Source organism: Heterocephalus glaber, unplaced genomic scaffold (genome assembly GCF_053883595.1).
Source record: "Heterocephalus glaber isolate CG9 unplaced genomic scaffold, H.glaber_assembly_v1.0 deba00001610, whole genome shotgun sequence".
In the NCBI taxonomy this organism is placed as follows: Eukaryota; Metazoa; Chordata; class Mammalia; order Rodentia; family Bathyergidae; genus Heterocephalus; species Heterocephalus glaber.
In genome coordinates this window covers 36,990,598-37,003,295 of record NW_028258381.1, presented here as the reverse complement: position 1 = coordinate 37,003,295, position 12,698 = coordinate 36,990,598, and the positions used below count along the sequence as shown (strand labels likewise).

The 12,698-nt window shown below is 36.4% G+C and overlaps 1 protein-coding gene across 1 annotated transcript in view; it reads left to right on the top strand.

The window, feature by feature from the left end:
- Window positions 1-12,698, top strand: part of Sdk1 (sidekick cell adhesion molecule 1) — an 827,695-nt gene that overhangs the window by 21,260 nt on the left and 793,737 nt on the right. The gene's annotated exons all lie outside the window — the stretch shown is intronic.

The window sequence follows — 12,698 nt, the reverse complement described above, 5'->3', positions numbered from 1 at the left end:
CTCTCCTTTATCCCCTAGGAACCGCCAATTTGCATTATGTTTCTATGAATTTATCTCTTCTGAATATTTATATAAATGGAATAACACAATATAAGACTTTTGATGTCACTTGGCATAATGCTTTGGAAGTTCAACCATGTTGTAGCATGTGCCAATATTTCATTTCTTCTTATGGGTGAATATTCTGTTGTATATTTGTATTATTTGTTTCTCTGTTGTGTTGTTTCCACTCTTTGGTTTCCATCAATAATGGTGCTGTGAATATGCATGCAAATATATCTGAGTGCCTGTTAATGGCTGAACCATCTTTTATATTCCCACTAAAATGTAATTCCAATTTCTCCATATCTTTGGCAACACAGTGTATTTTACTTTTAAAATTATAGTCGTCTTAGTAGGTGTGAAGTGATATCTTACTGTGATTTTGTGTTTCCCTAATGATTGATATTGAGCATCTTTTTCATGTGATTCTTGGCCATCTATGTGTCTTTGGAGAAGTGGTCTAAGTTACTTGCCCATTTTAAAATTACATTGTGTTTGAGTTGCAAGAGTTCTTTATATACATTCTGGTTACTAAACTAACAGGTCATTAGTCCCCATTCTATTAGTTTCTTGCTTATTCTTCCTGTGTTCTTTTGCAAATACAATTATTTTTATTTCCCTTAGTTTTATGTAAAAGATAATATTTCACGGTTTTCTGTAGCTTTATTCAGTGTAACAGTGTAATATGGAATCTCTCCATACCAGCACATAGGGATTCTTTTGCACTCTTTTTGCGTAGTGTCTCATTGTGGATACCCCTGGTTTGTGGCTTGTTTCCAGTCTTCTGCTGTTCCAGTTAACATTGAGTGGTCTTACATGTGGTTATTTTGTTTCTTTTCTTTTTTCTGTGTAGTTCAGGCTGGCCTCAAACTCAGGGTGATCTTTGCTAAGTTCAGCTTCCTGAGTGCTGGGGTTATAGGCATGCGCCACCAGGCTTGGCTACATGTGGGTGTTTTCATACATGCTGGTATACCTCTGAGGTGGATTTCTGAAGGGGGATTGCTGTTACAAAGGTCTGTGGTCTTTTAAATATGACATCCTTTAAAGAAATTCAGTTATGGCTGGGGATTTAGCTCAGTGGCACCGTGCCTGTCTCGTAAGAGCAAGGTCCTGGTCCTGAGTTCGATTCCTGGTACCAAAAAAACAACAACAAAACCAAAAAAACCCCAACCCCCCCAAAAGGATAGTTATTCTTAGTTTTTCCTTTACTGCTTCTATTACATTGTATCATTTTTTATTCTCCTTGTAAAAATTGCTGTGTAGTGTGAGACATTAGGGTCACCCAAAACATTGCTGGTTTACTAGGACTTATGAGTGTTTTACAGGAGAGCATTGGCAAAATCCCTAATATGAAACTCCACATGTCCGAAGTGTGTGTATACCCTTCTCAAATAGTTTCTTCCAAATGGATCTGTTAATTTTCAACTGAAAATTTAAACATGGAAGCAGCTATCTGCTTTGGGTTTGGATTCCTGCTCCTAGGAACAGTGAGAAGAATCTGTAGCTAACTGAGGAAGAGGAGTGGTTGTCTTCCTTGCCACAATCTTCTTCTGCTTGCACTAACTATACAGTGAGAGTCATTGCAAAAATTGACTTAAATAACGTGAACGTCACTTACTGGTTATTTTCTTCTATTCTGTTAACTTCTTGCTTTTGCTTACACCCTGTCCCCCTTTGAAGGGTCAATTCAGGTGCTTTCTCTGTCATGGATCTCCCCAGTTCACCCACTACAATATTCCCCCATCTCCTATAGCATTTACTGAGACTTTATTGGAGCATGTGGAATTTTCTAGCAAATGTTAAATATGTGTACAGCTCCTGTTGTACTACAGGCTCCTAGAGAACAGAGATTGTGTCTTACAGCCTTCGGTGTAGCGCATGTTCAGTCAATTACAGCTGAGCTTTTAAAGCGCGTTAATGTGTAGGGTTTTGCATTGATTTCACTTTTTTGGGGTACTTTGTAAGTACAGATGTTCCCCAGGTTTCATTTTTGGCCGTCTCTTCCTTATAATCTCATCTAGTCCTTGTTAGCTATCATTCCTAAACAAATGAATTCATCAATTCATGTAGATCTCCTAATTGCAACTTGGGATCTGATTCAACCTCCCAAGCCACAGCCATCGTTCCATTGTCTAGAGCTGCATCTGATGTGGGACAAGCACTTTTTTTTTTTTTTTGGTACCGGGGATCGAACTCTGGTCCTTGCGCTTGCATAGCAGGGGCAAGCACTTTTGTTTTTGGAGTAAGTGCATAAATTATTGAAGACATTTTTCATCTGGTTCTTTTTCTTGCTTTTTTTTTTTTTGGTACCAGGGATCGAACTCGGGACCTTGTGCTTGTGAGGCAGGCAGCAGGACCACTGAGTTAAATACCTGGCCCTCTTGCTTCCTTTTTAAAGTGATGTTACTCACACCATTTTGCCCACTTGTCTCATTTGTTGGTGTTTTATTGTCTACGTGGGAATATTCCACATAGTCATGTGTTGCATAAGGATGGAGGTACATTCTGAGGAACATGTTGGCCTGTGGATATCCCTAGCATCCTTACACTACCGTAGATGGTAAAACCTCCTAGACACTTGGGCTACGGGTGTTCCCTATTGCCCTTAACTTCACATCTGTATAGCATGTGACTATACTCAATAGTATAGGCAACTGTGACACAGTCACATTTGTGTATCCATACATGGAAGAGGTACAATGAAATACGATATAAAAGATAAAATGTGTGTGCCTGTGTAAGGATTTCCCAAGAATGAAGGCTGTGAGGACCGAAGTTGCTCTCCGTGGTTATTGAGTGCTGAGTGAATGTGAAAGTCTAGGACATTACTGTATACTGTTGTAGACTTACTTTATAAACACTGTACATGTAGGCTCACTAAATTTGTAGAAAACATTTTTCTTGAATAATAAGTTTATGGTAGTTTTAAGTTAAAATCTTACAATTTTTTAGACTACTTTTTTTGGTATGGGGATCGAACTCGGGACCTTATGCTTCTGAGGCAGGCAGCGGCGCTGCTGAGCTAAATCCGTGACCCAAAATTATTTGACTCTTGTTCCATTTAGCTTACAACACAAACACATTGAACAGCTACACAAAATGTTTTCTTTTTATCCTTATTGCTTATTCCTTTATATATTTTATGTCTTTATTTTATATCTTAAGCTTTTTCTAACTTAAATTATTTAAAAAATATTTTTAAACTATTTTGTTAGAAGTAGAGGCCCGTTAGCTTAGGCCTACACAGGGTCAGGGTCATCAGTATCACTGTCTTGCACTTCACGTCTTGTCCCACTTGAGGGTCTTCGAGGGCAGTGACACACACAGAGCTGTCACCTCCCATGATAACAATGTCCTCTTCTCATTTACCCTCTGAAGGACCCTAAAGAGGTTGAAGGACTCCTGAAGGTTATTGTTAAGTTCAGGTATTTGTAGTTGTACGACTCAGATCCTGTTTTCCTGTTGGCTTGGCTGCCAGCTAGGGCCGCTCAGCTCCTACATGCCCCTCGAATTCTCTTATATGGCCCCTCCATCTTCAAACCAGCAGTGGCATGTCAGATCATTCTCAGGCTTTGAACATCCCTGACTTCTGTCTTAAGACAGAGAACCTCCCTGCCCTTTAGCTGGTGTGCCTAGATCAGGCCCATCAGGAACATTTTCTTGTCTTTAGGGCCTTAGACCCTGATACCATCACAGGAGTGAGATCTCTCTCATCTTAATGACGGAGCATATCTGAATTCTGCCTATCATAGTGCTCATAGTTTAGTGATGAGTTGACATATTGGGTAACATTTCTTCTGCTTTAGCCAATAAAATATCTCCTCTGCCTTTTGATTGCAGGGCTTATATGACCAGTTGCAATTTTTCAGACCTCTTGCTCCCATAATTCTGTGTATGTGAGAAGGATTATATCATGAGGTACACATGGTAATGACATAAACTTGAGAGAAGAATATGAATGGACTGCTGGCCCTCATAATGAAGTCTAACATGCCTTATCCTAGGGAAACATAATTCATTTTTCCTTTTTCACATTGAAGTTTTAGGTTCAGGTTGCTTTTCTTGTCATTTGTCTGGTTCTCTTTTAGCATTTGAAATCATTGAGTAGAATGTTTCGATTATAAGCAGGAATTTTTTACGGTTTTTAAATAAATTTCATTCCATTCTCCCCCTCAGGCCCTCTCCCCTCCCTATGTATAAAATCTTTGTTTCCATGTTTTCCTTCTTTTATCACTTTTTTCATGTCCCTTTCTTCCTCCCTTTTCCCTTGTTTCCCTTCCCATTTGAACACTTTCTTCCCATTTCCCCACATCTATTATACATCTCAGTCCTTATTTCCACATTCAGCTTCTCACACCAGAGAAACAATGAAGTATTTAAACATGTGTGTCCAATTGATTTCACTTAAGAGTATGGTCTCAAGGTCCATCCATTTAACTATAAATGTCTGAAGCTCATCCTTCTTTATGGCAGAGTAGTACTCCATTGTAGAAAACCCCCCACATTTTTATCCACTTGTCAGTTGATGGGTGTTTGGGCTGTTGCCAAGATTTAGCTATTAAAAACTGTGCTGCTATAAACATGGGTCCAGCACCATTTATTAAAGAGGCTCTCTTCCAGTAAAGGTGTTTGGCTCCTTTGTTACAGATAAGGTGGCTGAGTGTGTTTGGATTTGTTTCTGCATCTTCTGGTCTGTTCCATTGATCCTCAGGTGTGTTCTTTTGCCAGTACCATGCTATTTTATCACAGTAGCTTTGTAGTATAGTTTCAGGTCAGGGATTGTGATACCCCCTGCCTTGCCTTTGTTACTCAGAATTTCCTTTGCTATTCTAGGTCTCTTCTGGTTCCAAATGAATTTTAGGACTTTTTTTTTTAATCCTGTGAGACATTCTGTTGGGATTTTGATTGGGATTGCATTGAATCTGTGTAACAGTATTGGAACTATGGCTATTTTCACTATATTGGCTCTTCCTATCCAAGAATAAAGGATAGCTTTCCATTTTCTGATATCCTCTTCAATCTCCTTTTTCAGAGTACTGTAGTTTTCAATGTAGAGGTCTTTTACTTTCTTTGTTAGATTTATTCCTAAGTATTCCATTTTTTTGGGTGCTATTGTGAAAGGGATTGTTTCTCTAATTTCTCTTTCCATGAGTCTGTTATTTGTGTACAGGAAGGCTGTTGACTTTTGAGTGTTGACTTTGTGTCCAGCTAAGCCACTGAATTTGGTTATCAAGTCTAAGTCTTTTGGTGGAGTTTTTGGAGTCTTCTGGGTAGAGTATCATGTCATTTATAAGCAGGATCTTTTAAAGTAAAATTTTTTAATCAAAATATATGAAGGCAAATAGTGTCACTTGGTAGATGTTTACAGAGGGAACATACACATGTAATTAATACCCTAATAAAAAATTGGAACATTTACCAGTACCTCAGAAGCCTGTGACCCCTTTGCAGTGTTTTGCTTGAACATTAATTTGAACTTTCAGCCTATTTAATCCTTTTCCCTACTACTTTTTTATTTTAATTTGAGAAGTAGATATAAAAAGTTAATCCTTAGACTGATTTGGAACAGGAGATAATAAATAGGAGGTTTGTCTGCTGCTGAGGATGAGACCTACTGATCAAAGCAGATGTGGGACTAGATACCTACCTTATCTTCTCAGTAAGAGGAAATAAACTCCCGTGATATAACTGTAACTTTTTGTTATAAAAATGGGTTTTGTGCTCAAAGCAATAGTAAGCTCTTACTTTTGCAGTTAAAAAATAGAAACTAAAAAACTGTTCTTTAGGAAAGTCATCCTAATGAGGTCAATTTGATGTGGCTGCTGACTTTTCTGTTTTATTTTTATAATAAATATTTCTAGTTTTTCACTTAACATTTTACTAAACCTGTACCTAGAAAAAAAAATAAAGGACAAGATTTCCAAATCTGTGTGTTTGAAAGTTCTTATGGTTGAACAGTTGAAAGAAAGTCCTTTTTACCTGCTTAGGTTTTCTATTTTAACTAGGTATAACTTTCCTTGTTGAACTTTTCTCTTTTAAAAGAGCACAAGCTTTGGGAAACTACATAAAACCCCTGAATAAATTGGTGGGCTCTCCAGTGGTATATCTGTTATGTGTCTGGAACTGCATTTATCATCACTGTTACCAAAAAGATCCTGGGCTCTCTGGGAAGGACAGAGAGCTTCTTAGAGTTCTTTGTTCAACTATTTTTTTGTGCAGAGATTTGAGATCTTAAAGCCATAGACTGTATCTTAAATGTTTAGTATACAAGGATTCGTGATCTGAGTGAGCATCAATCATCTATTTAAAAAAATTATATATATTATAGTAACATCAACCTTTTATATATAACATCAGGTATCAACTTGAGAAAAACATGGATACATTTTAAAATAAGAATTTAGGCATTACAGTTAAAATTCTTTTTATTATAATAAGCATTGAAGAAACTTTTATGTAATTCCAGTTCCCAGGAACCAAAATTATTTTAATTATACACAATAGAATATAAAAGTAACCATTTCAATTGTAGAACTGTTGTAAAAAATTAAAAGGGTCTATCAAGAAAATAAACTAGCTTCTATAAAATTACTAATATTACAAAATAATATGGTTTTATATTATCTGTCTATAAAAGACTAGAAAAGTTGCTGAATAATCTTATAAAAATTTTAAAAGAACATTTATAGTCCTTAGTCCTCTTGAATTTCTCTGATATCTTACTGAATTACTTTTTCTTGAGCAAGAAAATCTTACAGGTTTTTGTTATCATAAAAGTTGGCAGGCTTTTAGAAACCATGACCAGGCTGCGTGAATCAAATATACTCCCTTTTGAAATTCCTAGAACAGACTTTATCATTTGATTGTATCCAATATAAACCCGAATGGGAAAAAAGGGCCAGACAAATAACAGGATTATATGTACAGACATATATAGTAAAGCTGTTATAAAATATTTCTTAATGTGACTTTACTCAGGTTTTTTTTTTTTTTTTTTTTTGCCTCAATGGCTGCTTTTATAAAAGCTACTTATTTGCAAATTGTAGAGTTATGGAAAGGCATCTAAAGAAAGTAAAAACAAATTATTTTACTTAGAAATAAATACTGTTAGCGTTTTTTTTTTTTTTTTTTGCTACTGGGGATCAAACTCGGGTCCTTCCGTTTTCGAGGCAGGCGGCGGAACCACTGAGCTAAATCCCCGGCCCGCTGTTAGCATTTTGATAAACATTTCTAAAAATTTCTGTATTCCCTTTTTTTTCAACACAAGGTCTTGTTGTGCAGTTCAGGCTGGCCTTAAATACACTCTATAGTGCAGGCTGGCCTAGAGCTCACTGTGATCCTCCTGCCTCAGTCTTCTGAGTGCTGGGATTACAGGAATGTGCCAGCAGGCCTGGCTTTATATTCCTTTATAGTAATGTAACAGTATAATGTATCTAATGAAATGGGATGGAATTATGTACTGTTTTGTAATCTCAACAATAAGAGTTTTCAATTCTAGAGATATGTACTGTTGCTTTTAAGTGGATTCATATTCTTCCTCTGAATATTTTACTATGCTGTTAATGGAAATTGTTTTAACTCTGTATTATAAATCTTGACTGAATATGGTTAGGTATATACATCTTGTTTGTCTAATAATCACTTTAGTGTAAATACCTTAAAGTAGAATTATTGAGTCATAGAGTATGCCCAGACTGCCATATGACCATATCACCTTTCAGAAAGTTAAGAGTTAATTTGCATTTCCATTAAGTCTTCATTTTTGCATCTTTTCACCAAGGCTGCTTGGACAGTCTTTTTAATTGTTGCAAATCAGAAATATGCAGACTTTCCTCATCCTCCCCACTTTTTCCTTTCATTTACTTTTTTTATGGCTTTAACTTTTGATCATGAAAAATGTAAGCATATGCAATGGTAGAATATGCTCCCATCTTCCAATTTCAGTCATTTCCAGTCATGCTTAATGTTCTTTCATCTCTATCTCACCAGTTTCCATTTCCTTCATTTTAAGTTTTAGACATATTATCATTTAATCCATGACACCTCGTTTTTATTTACATCTCTGTTACTAAGACTGAATATCATTTTATGCACTGATTTGATACAAAGTGGTTGTACATTTTAATTTACTAGTGAGTTAATTGATTTTCTTTCTCTGGGTTTATGCCAATTGTATTAGCGTGACTGAATACTTAGATTTAATAATCTTAAACTGTTGGATGCAAAGATATGTTTAGTTTCAGGAAAGTAACCAGTGCTGGTAACTTTGTGCTGGTTAGACAAGGTTTACAAGCATGTGATGTTGGTTGTAACATTTTTAGGATGCTGAAAAATAAGGATATCCAGAAGAGGGTGACCAGCATGGTAAAATTAGATGACTGGAGAGTCACTGAATGAGTCAGGTGGGAAACTTTAGCTTAGAGAATACAAAGTTGAGCAAGAGGTTGATGAGTAGAGACTGCCATCTGAAGATGTGGCATGTGGAATACTGTTGAGAATGAGGAAGAACCTGCTAATTAAGTGGCAGTTAATTTTATCTCCTTGCTGGCTCCTCATACTAGCTTTTAATGATCTTGTTTATTGGTGGTTAATAAAAGCAAATTATTAGGCAATGAAAATGATCCTTTTGGGTTTCCAAGAAACACTGAAATGATCTTTGTCACGTTTTAGTCCAAACACTGATCTCTCCAGAGGATTTAACTTTAATACTTAAAGGGACTTTTGCCTGTAAGCAAATATTTTTCATTAGGGAAAAATAATTTTCCAACTGAGAATCTGCCCTATTAGGCTGAGACCCCTATAGCTATAGTTTCAAGATACGTAAAGAATCCTGACAGCAAAATGTGCTTCATAATCCTTTTGGAGGCAAAACTTGACCTGAACCAAATATGTCTCTATCCCACTTGGTGTGAATATTCAAACATTTCTTTGCAAAAATAGTAATGTTTGATTATAGTGTGCTTTTCCATACTCCAGGGGTGCTATGTAATGCTGTAATTACCCTTGTAAAGCCCAAAGAAATCTGACTTCTAAACATTTCTGGTCCACATGGTATTTGCACTTATACTTGTTCTCTTATTTGTTAAATAGTGTACACTATATTTTGATACTCAATCACTATGCACTTGTAAAATGAGGAAAATACTTTTCCATTTTGTCTCTTTAGAAGCTGTGGAAATTATTATGTAAATTATTATGTATTCAGAATATTCAGAATAAGGCTGCCTAAAAATAACATGTTACTTGTATGATATTCTTATTCTGAACATGTTTAATTTCTGAAAAAAATTGGGAAGAACAATGTTGAAATATGTAGTAGAAATATTATAATTATTGAACAAAGAGATGTCTTCCAGGGGCAAAATGACAACTGATATTTTAGAAAATATTTTTACTTTATCCAGTCTGGTACATTATAATGTTATTTTGAATTATTTGAAGTGAAGTAATGTATCATACAACAGAATCAGGCTTTTTTTAAGGTCTTTGTTTACGAGCTCTTTGAATTTGTTTTTAGGCATATGTATTGAAGTTGCTTGTAAATGAAGATTTCATTTTAGATCATGCCAACAACCTAGTTAAAGGGCTCTAGTTCCTTATATTTGTGAAGCAAAACCCAAACATTAGAAGAAACAAAGGCAGTGTGGGTTTCAAAGTGTATTTATCACAACTACTTACTTGGTTAAAAATCAGACAGAAAAATGTGCAATGTAAAAAGGTCTTTTTCCTCCAATCCCTACCCAAGATAACAAGTATGAAATTTTTTAATGCATTTTTCCCAAAAATTATTGATATCAGTGCATTTAAAAAAATGATTATATGTACAGTATATATTATATCATATATTATACATGCAGCATCATTTTGTTCCTTGGTTTTTTACTTATGTGTCTCAGAGACCTTTGTGTAACTGCACATGCAGGTGTACCTTCTTTTTAATGACTGAATATTATTCCATGTGTAGTATCACCTTCACAGCTTGTTGTTTCACAAATGGGCCTCTAGGTTGTTTTATTTAGTACAAATGATTACGCAGTAAACATCTTTATACGTGTAGCCTGATAGTTTTGTAAGAAAATCCAAAAGGTAGAGTCCTAGAATGGAAATGATATATTGATAGTGCTGCATTGCCCAGTGAATCTACTCAATTTATCTATTTACTGTGCTCATGAATGCTGTTCATCTCCTCCCTTGCTACTGCTAGGCATTATTCAAGTAGATGTATTTGTAGGTGTAAGGAACACTACTTTTTTCGTTTAAATGAACTCATTTTATTAATGACAACACATTTAAATCTGAAATAATAGTTTATGCGTGTGTGAGGCTCTTATTGCATTGTTCTGTGCATGAAGTTGGGTACTCCTGTGGGCCCCCAGATGCTACACCTTGCCTTTGTACCTCTCCATGACACACCTGACTCTGGAGAGAAACAGATTTTTTCCCCCCTCACTTTAATCACTTTGCGAGGAAGCAGACTCCTTGTTTATATGCTCGTTTTTTTGAGATGTAATTCACATTTCATAAGACTCATTCAAAGCATACAGTTCAAGAGTTTGTAGCACATTCAGAGTTGCACAACTGCCGGCTATCAATTTCAGAACACTTTCACTTCCTGTAAAAGGAACTTTGCATGGCTCAACTATAATCCCTCCACATCCTCCAACCCCAAGGAAAACATGAATCAACTGTCTTTATAGACTGGCCTGTTCTGGACATTTTACATAACTGAATCAGACAGTGTGTCCTATTGGACTGGTTTTGTCACTTAGCATAATGTTTTACAGAGTCATTCAAGTTGCAGTTTAATACTTTTTTCCTTTTTATAACCAAGTAGTGTTCTAGTATATGAGTATGCCATGTTATTTATTGTCATTTGATGAACAAATAAATGAGTTGTTTTCAGTTTTTGATGGTTATAAATAATGCTGTTTACCATGCCTGCCTCTCAAGTGCGAGGTCCTGAGTTCAATCCTCGGTACCAAAAAAAAAATGCTGTCACACAGAATTTTTTTATTTTTTATTTATTTAGTTTTTGGTACCAGGGATCAAACTCAGGTCCTTGTGCTTGGGCAGCAGGCGGCAAAACCACTGAGCTAAATCCCCGGCCCATTAAGTTTTTTTTTTTTTTTTTGGTACTGGGGATTGAACTCAGGACCTTGCACTTGCTAGGCAGGTGGCGGAACCACTGAGCTAAATCCCAGGCCCTTACACAGAAGTTTTTGTGTGGATGTGTTTTTGTTTCTTTTGGGTATATATGTAGGAGTGGATTTCTGGGTTGTATGGAAGTAACTATTTTTGTGGAACCATCAGACTGATTCTGAGTGACTGTATAATTGTACATTCCTACCAACGGTGATGAGGGTTTCAATTTCTCATTCTTGCCAATACTTGTTATTTTCTTTTTACAAAAATTTTTATAGCCCTCCTAGTTAGTGTTAAGTGGTATCTTGTGGTTTTGACTTGGTTTCCTTGGTGACTAATGTTAAGCTCTTTTCACATATTTATTGGCCATTTACATATCGTCTTTGTAGAAATATGTTTCAGATTCTTGCCCCTCTTTTTTCTCAGTGTTTTGATTTGCAGTTCAAGCTGGATTTGAACTCACTGTGTTGCTCAGGTTGGCTTTGAACTTGCTTCAATTCTCCTGCTTCAGCCTCCTGAGTGCTGGAATTACAGGCGTGTGCCATGATGCCTGGCTCCTTGCTTATTTTTAATTGTCTTATTATTGAGTTGTAATAGTTCTTTATGTAGTCTATATAAATGTGCTTTATCAGGTATATAATTTCCAAATATTTTCTCTCTGTGGATTATCTTTTCACTTTTCAGTGGAATTCGTTGAAGCCCAAAGTTTTAAATTTTGATAATTTCCAGTTTGTTTTTCTTTTTGCTTGTGCATTTGTCCTTTCTAAACATATGTCTTCAAAGGGTGTGGAGGTTAATTGTTAGCCTGAATGGAAACATCCAGCTGAATTGCATCAGCATGACTGGGCATGGAAGACCCACTTAAGGAGAATTGTCAGAATGGTATAAAGGGAGAACGGGAGGAGAGGATTTCTTGCTGGTTTTCCTTGGAGGAGCTTCGTTGAGGCTGCTCTCTTTGGAAGAGCTCTGGTCTTCACCTTTGCCTTGGGTGTGGTCTCCTGGTTTTCCTCCCAGATCCTTCAGCTGTTTGGCCTGCTAGTGCAGACTCTCAGGCCTCCAGCACTGGCCTTGGGCTTTCTGATGGAGATTCCTTAGCCTCCTGATGGGACGTTGCTGTGGGCTCCAGGCCTTTAGCTAGATCTGTGTAGCAAGGGACAGATCTCCTGTACTCTTCTACATTTGATGCTGGGTGGCCATTGTAAACTAATGTTGTAAATTTTTGGGTCCTCCATTAAATCTGTTTCTCTTGCAAACACTGACTACAACAAAGGATGAGTTTGATGACACTGGCTTCATCAGATTGAGTACCTGTTTCTTCCCTCAGCCACCCATTCTTGAAGATGACCTCAGGTGCAACTTATTTTACAGCAGTGCTGATTGGTTTTTAGATATTTTGTTTAGAAGTATTTTAAAAGATACTTTAATGAGAAAATGTAGCTTTTGTAGTACAATGTGACCTTGCAATGTAGATTTGCATATTTATGGTAAAACATTTGTTATTTCTTGCTTTATAG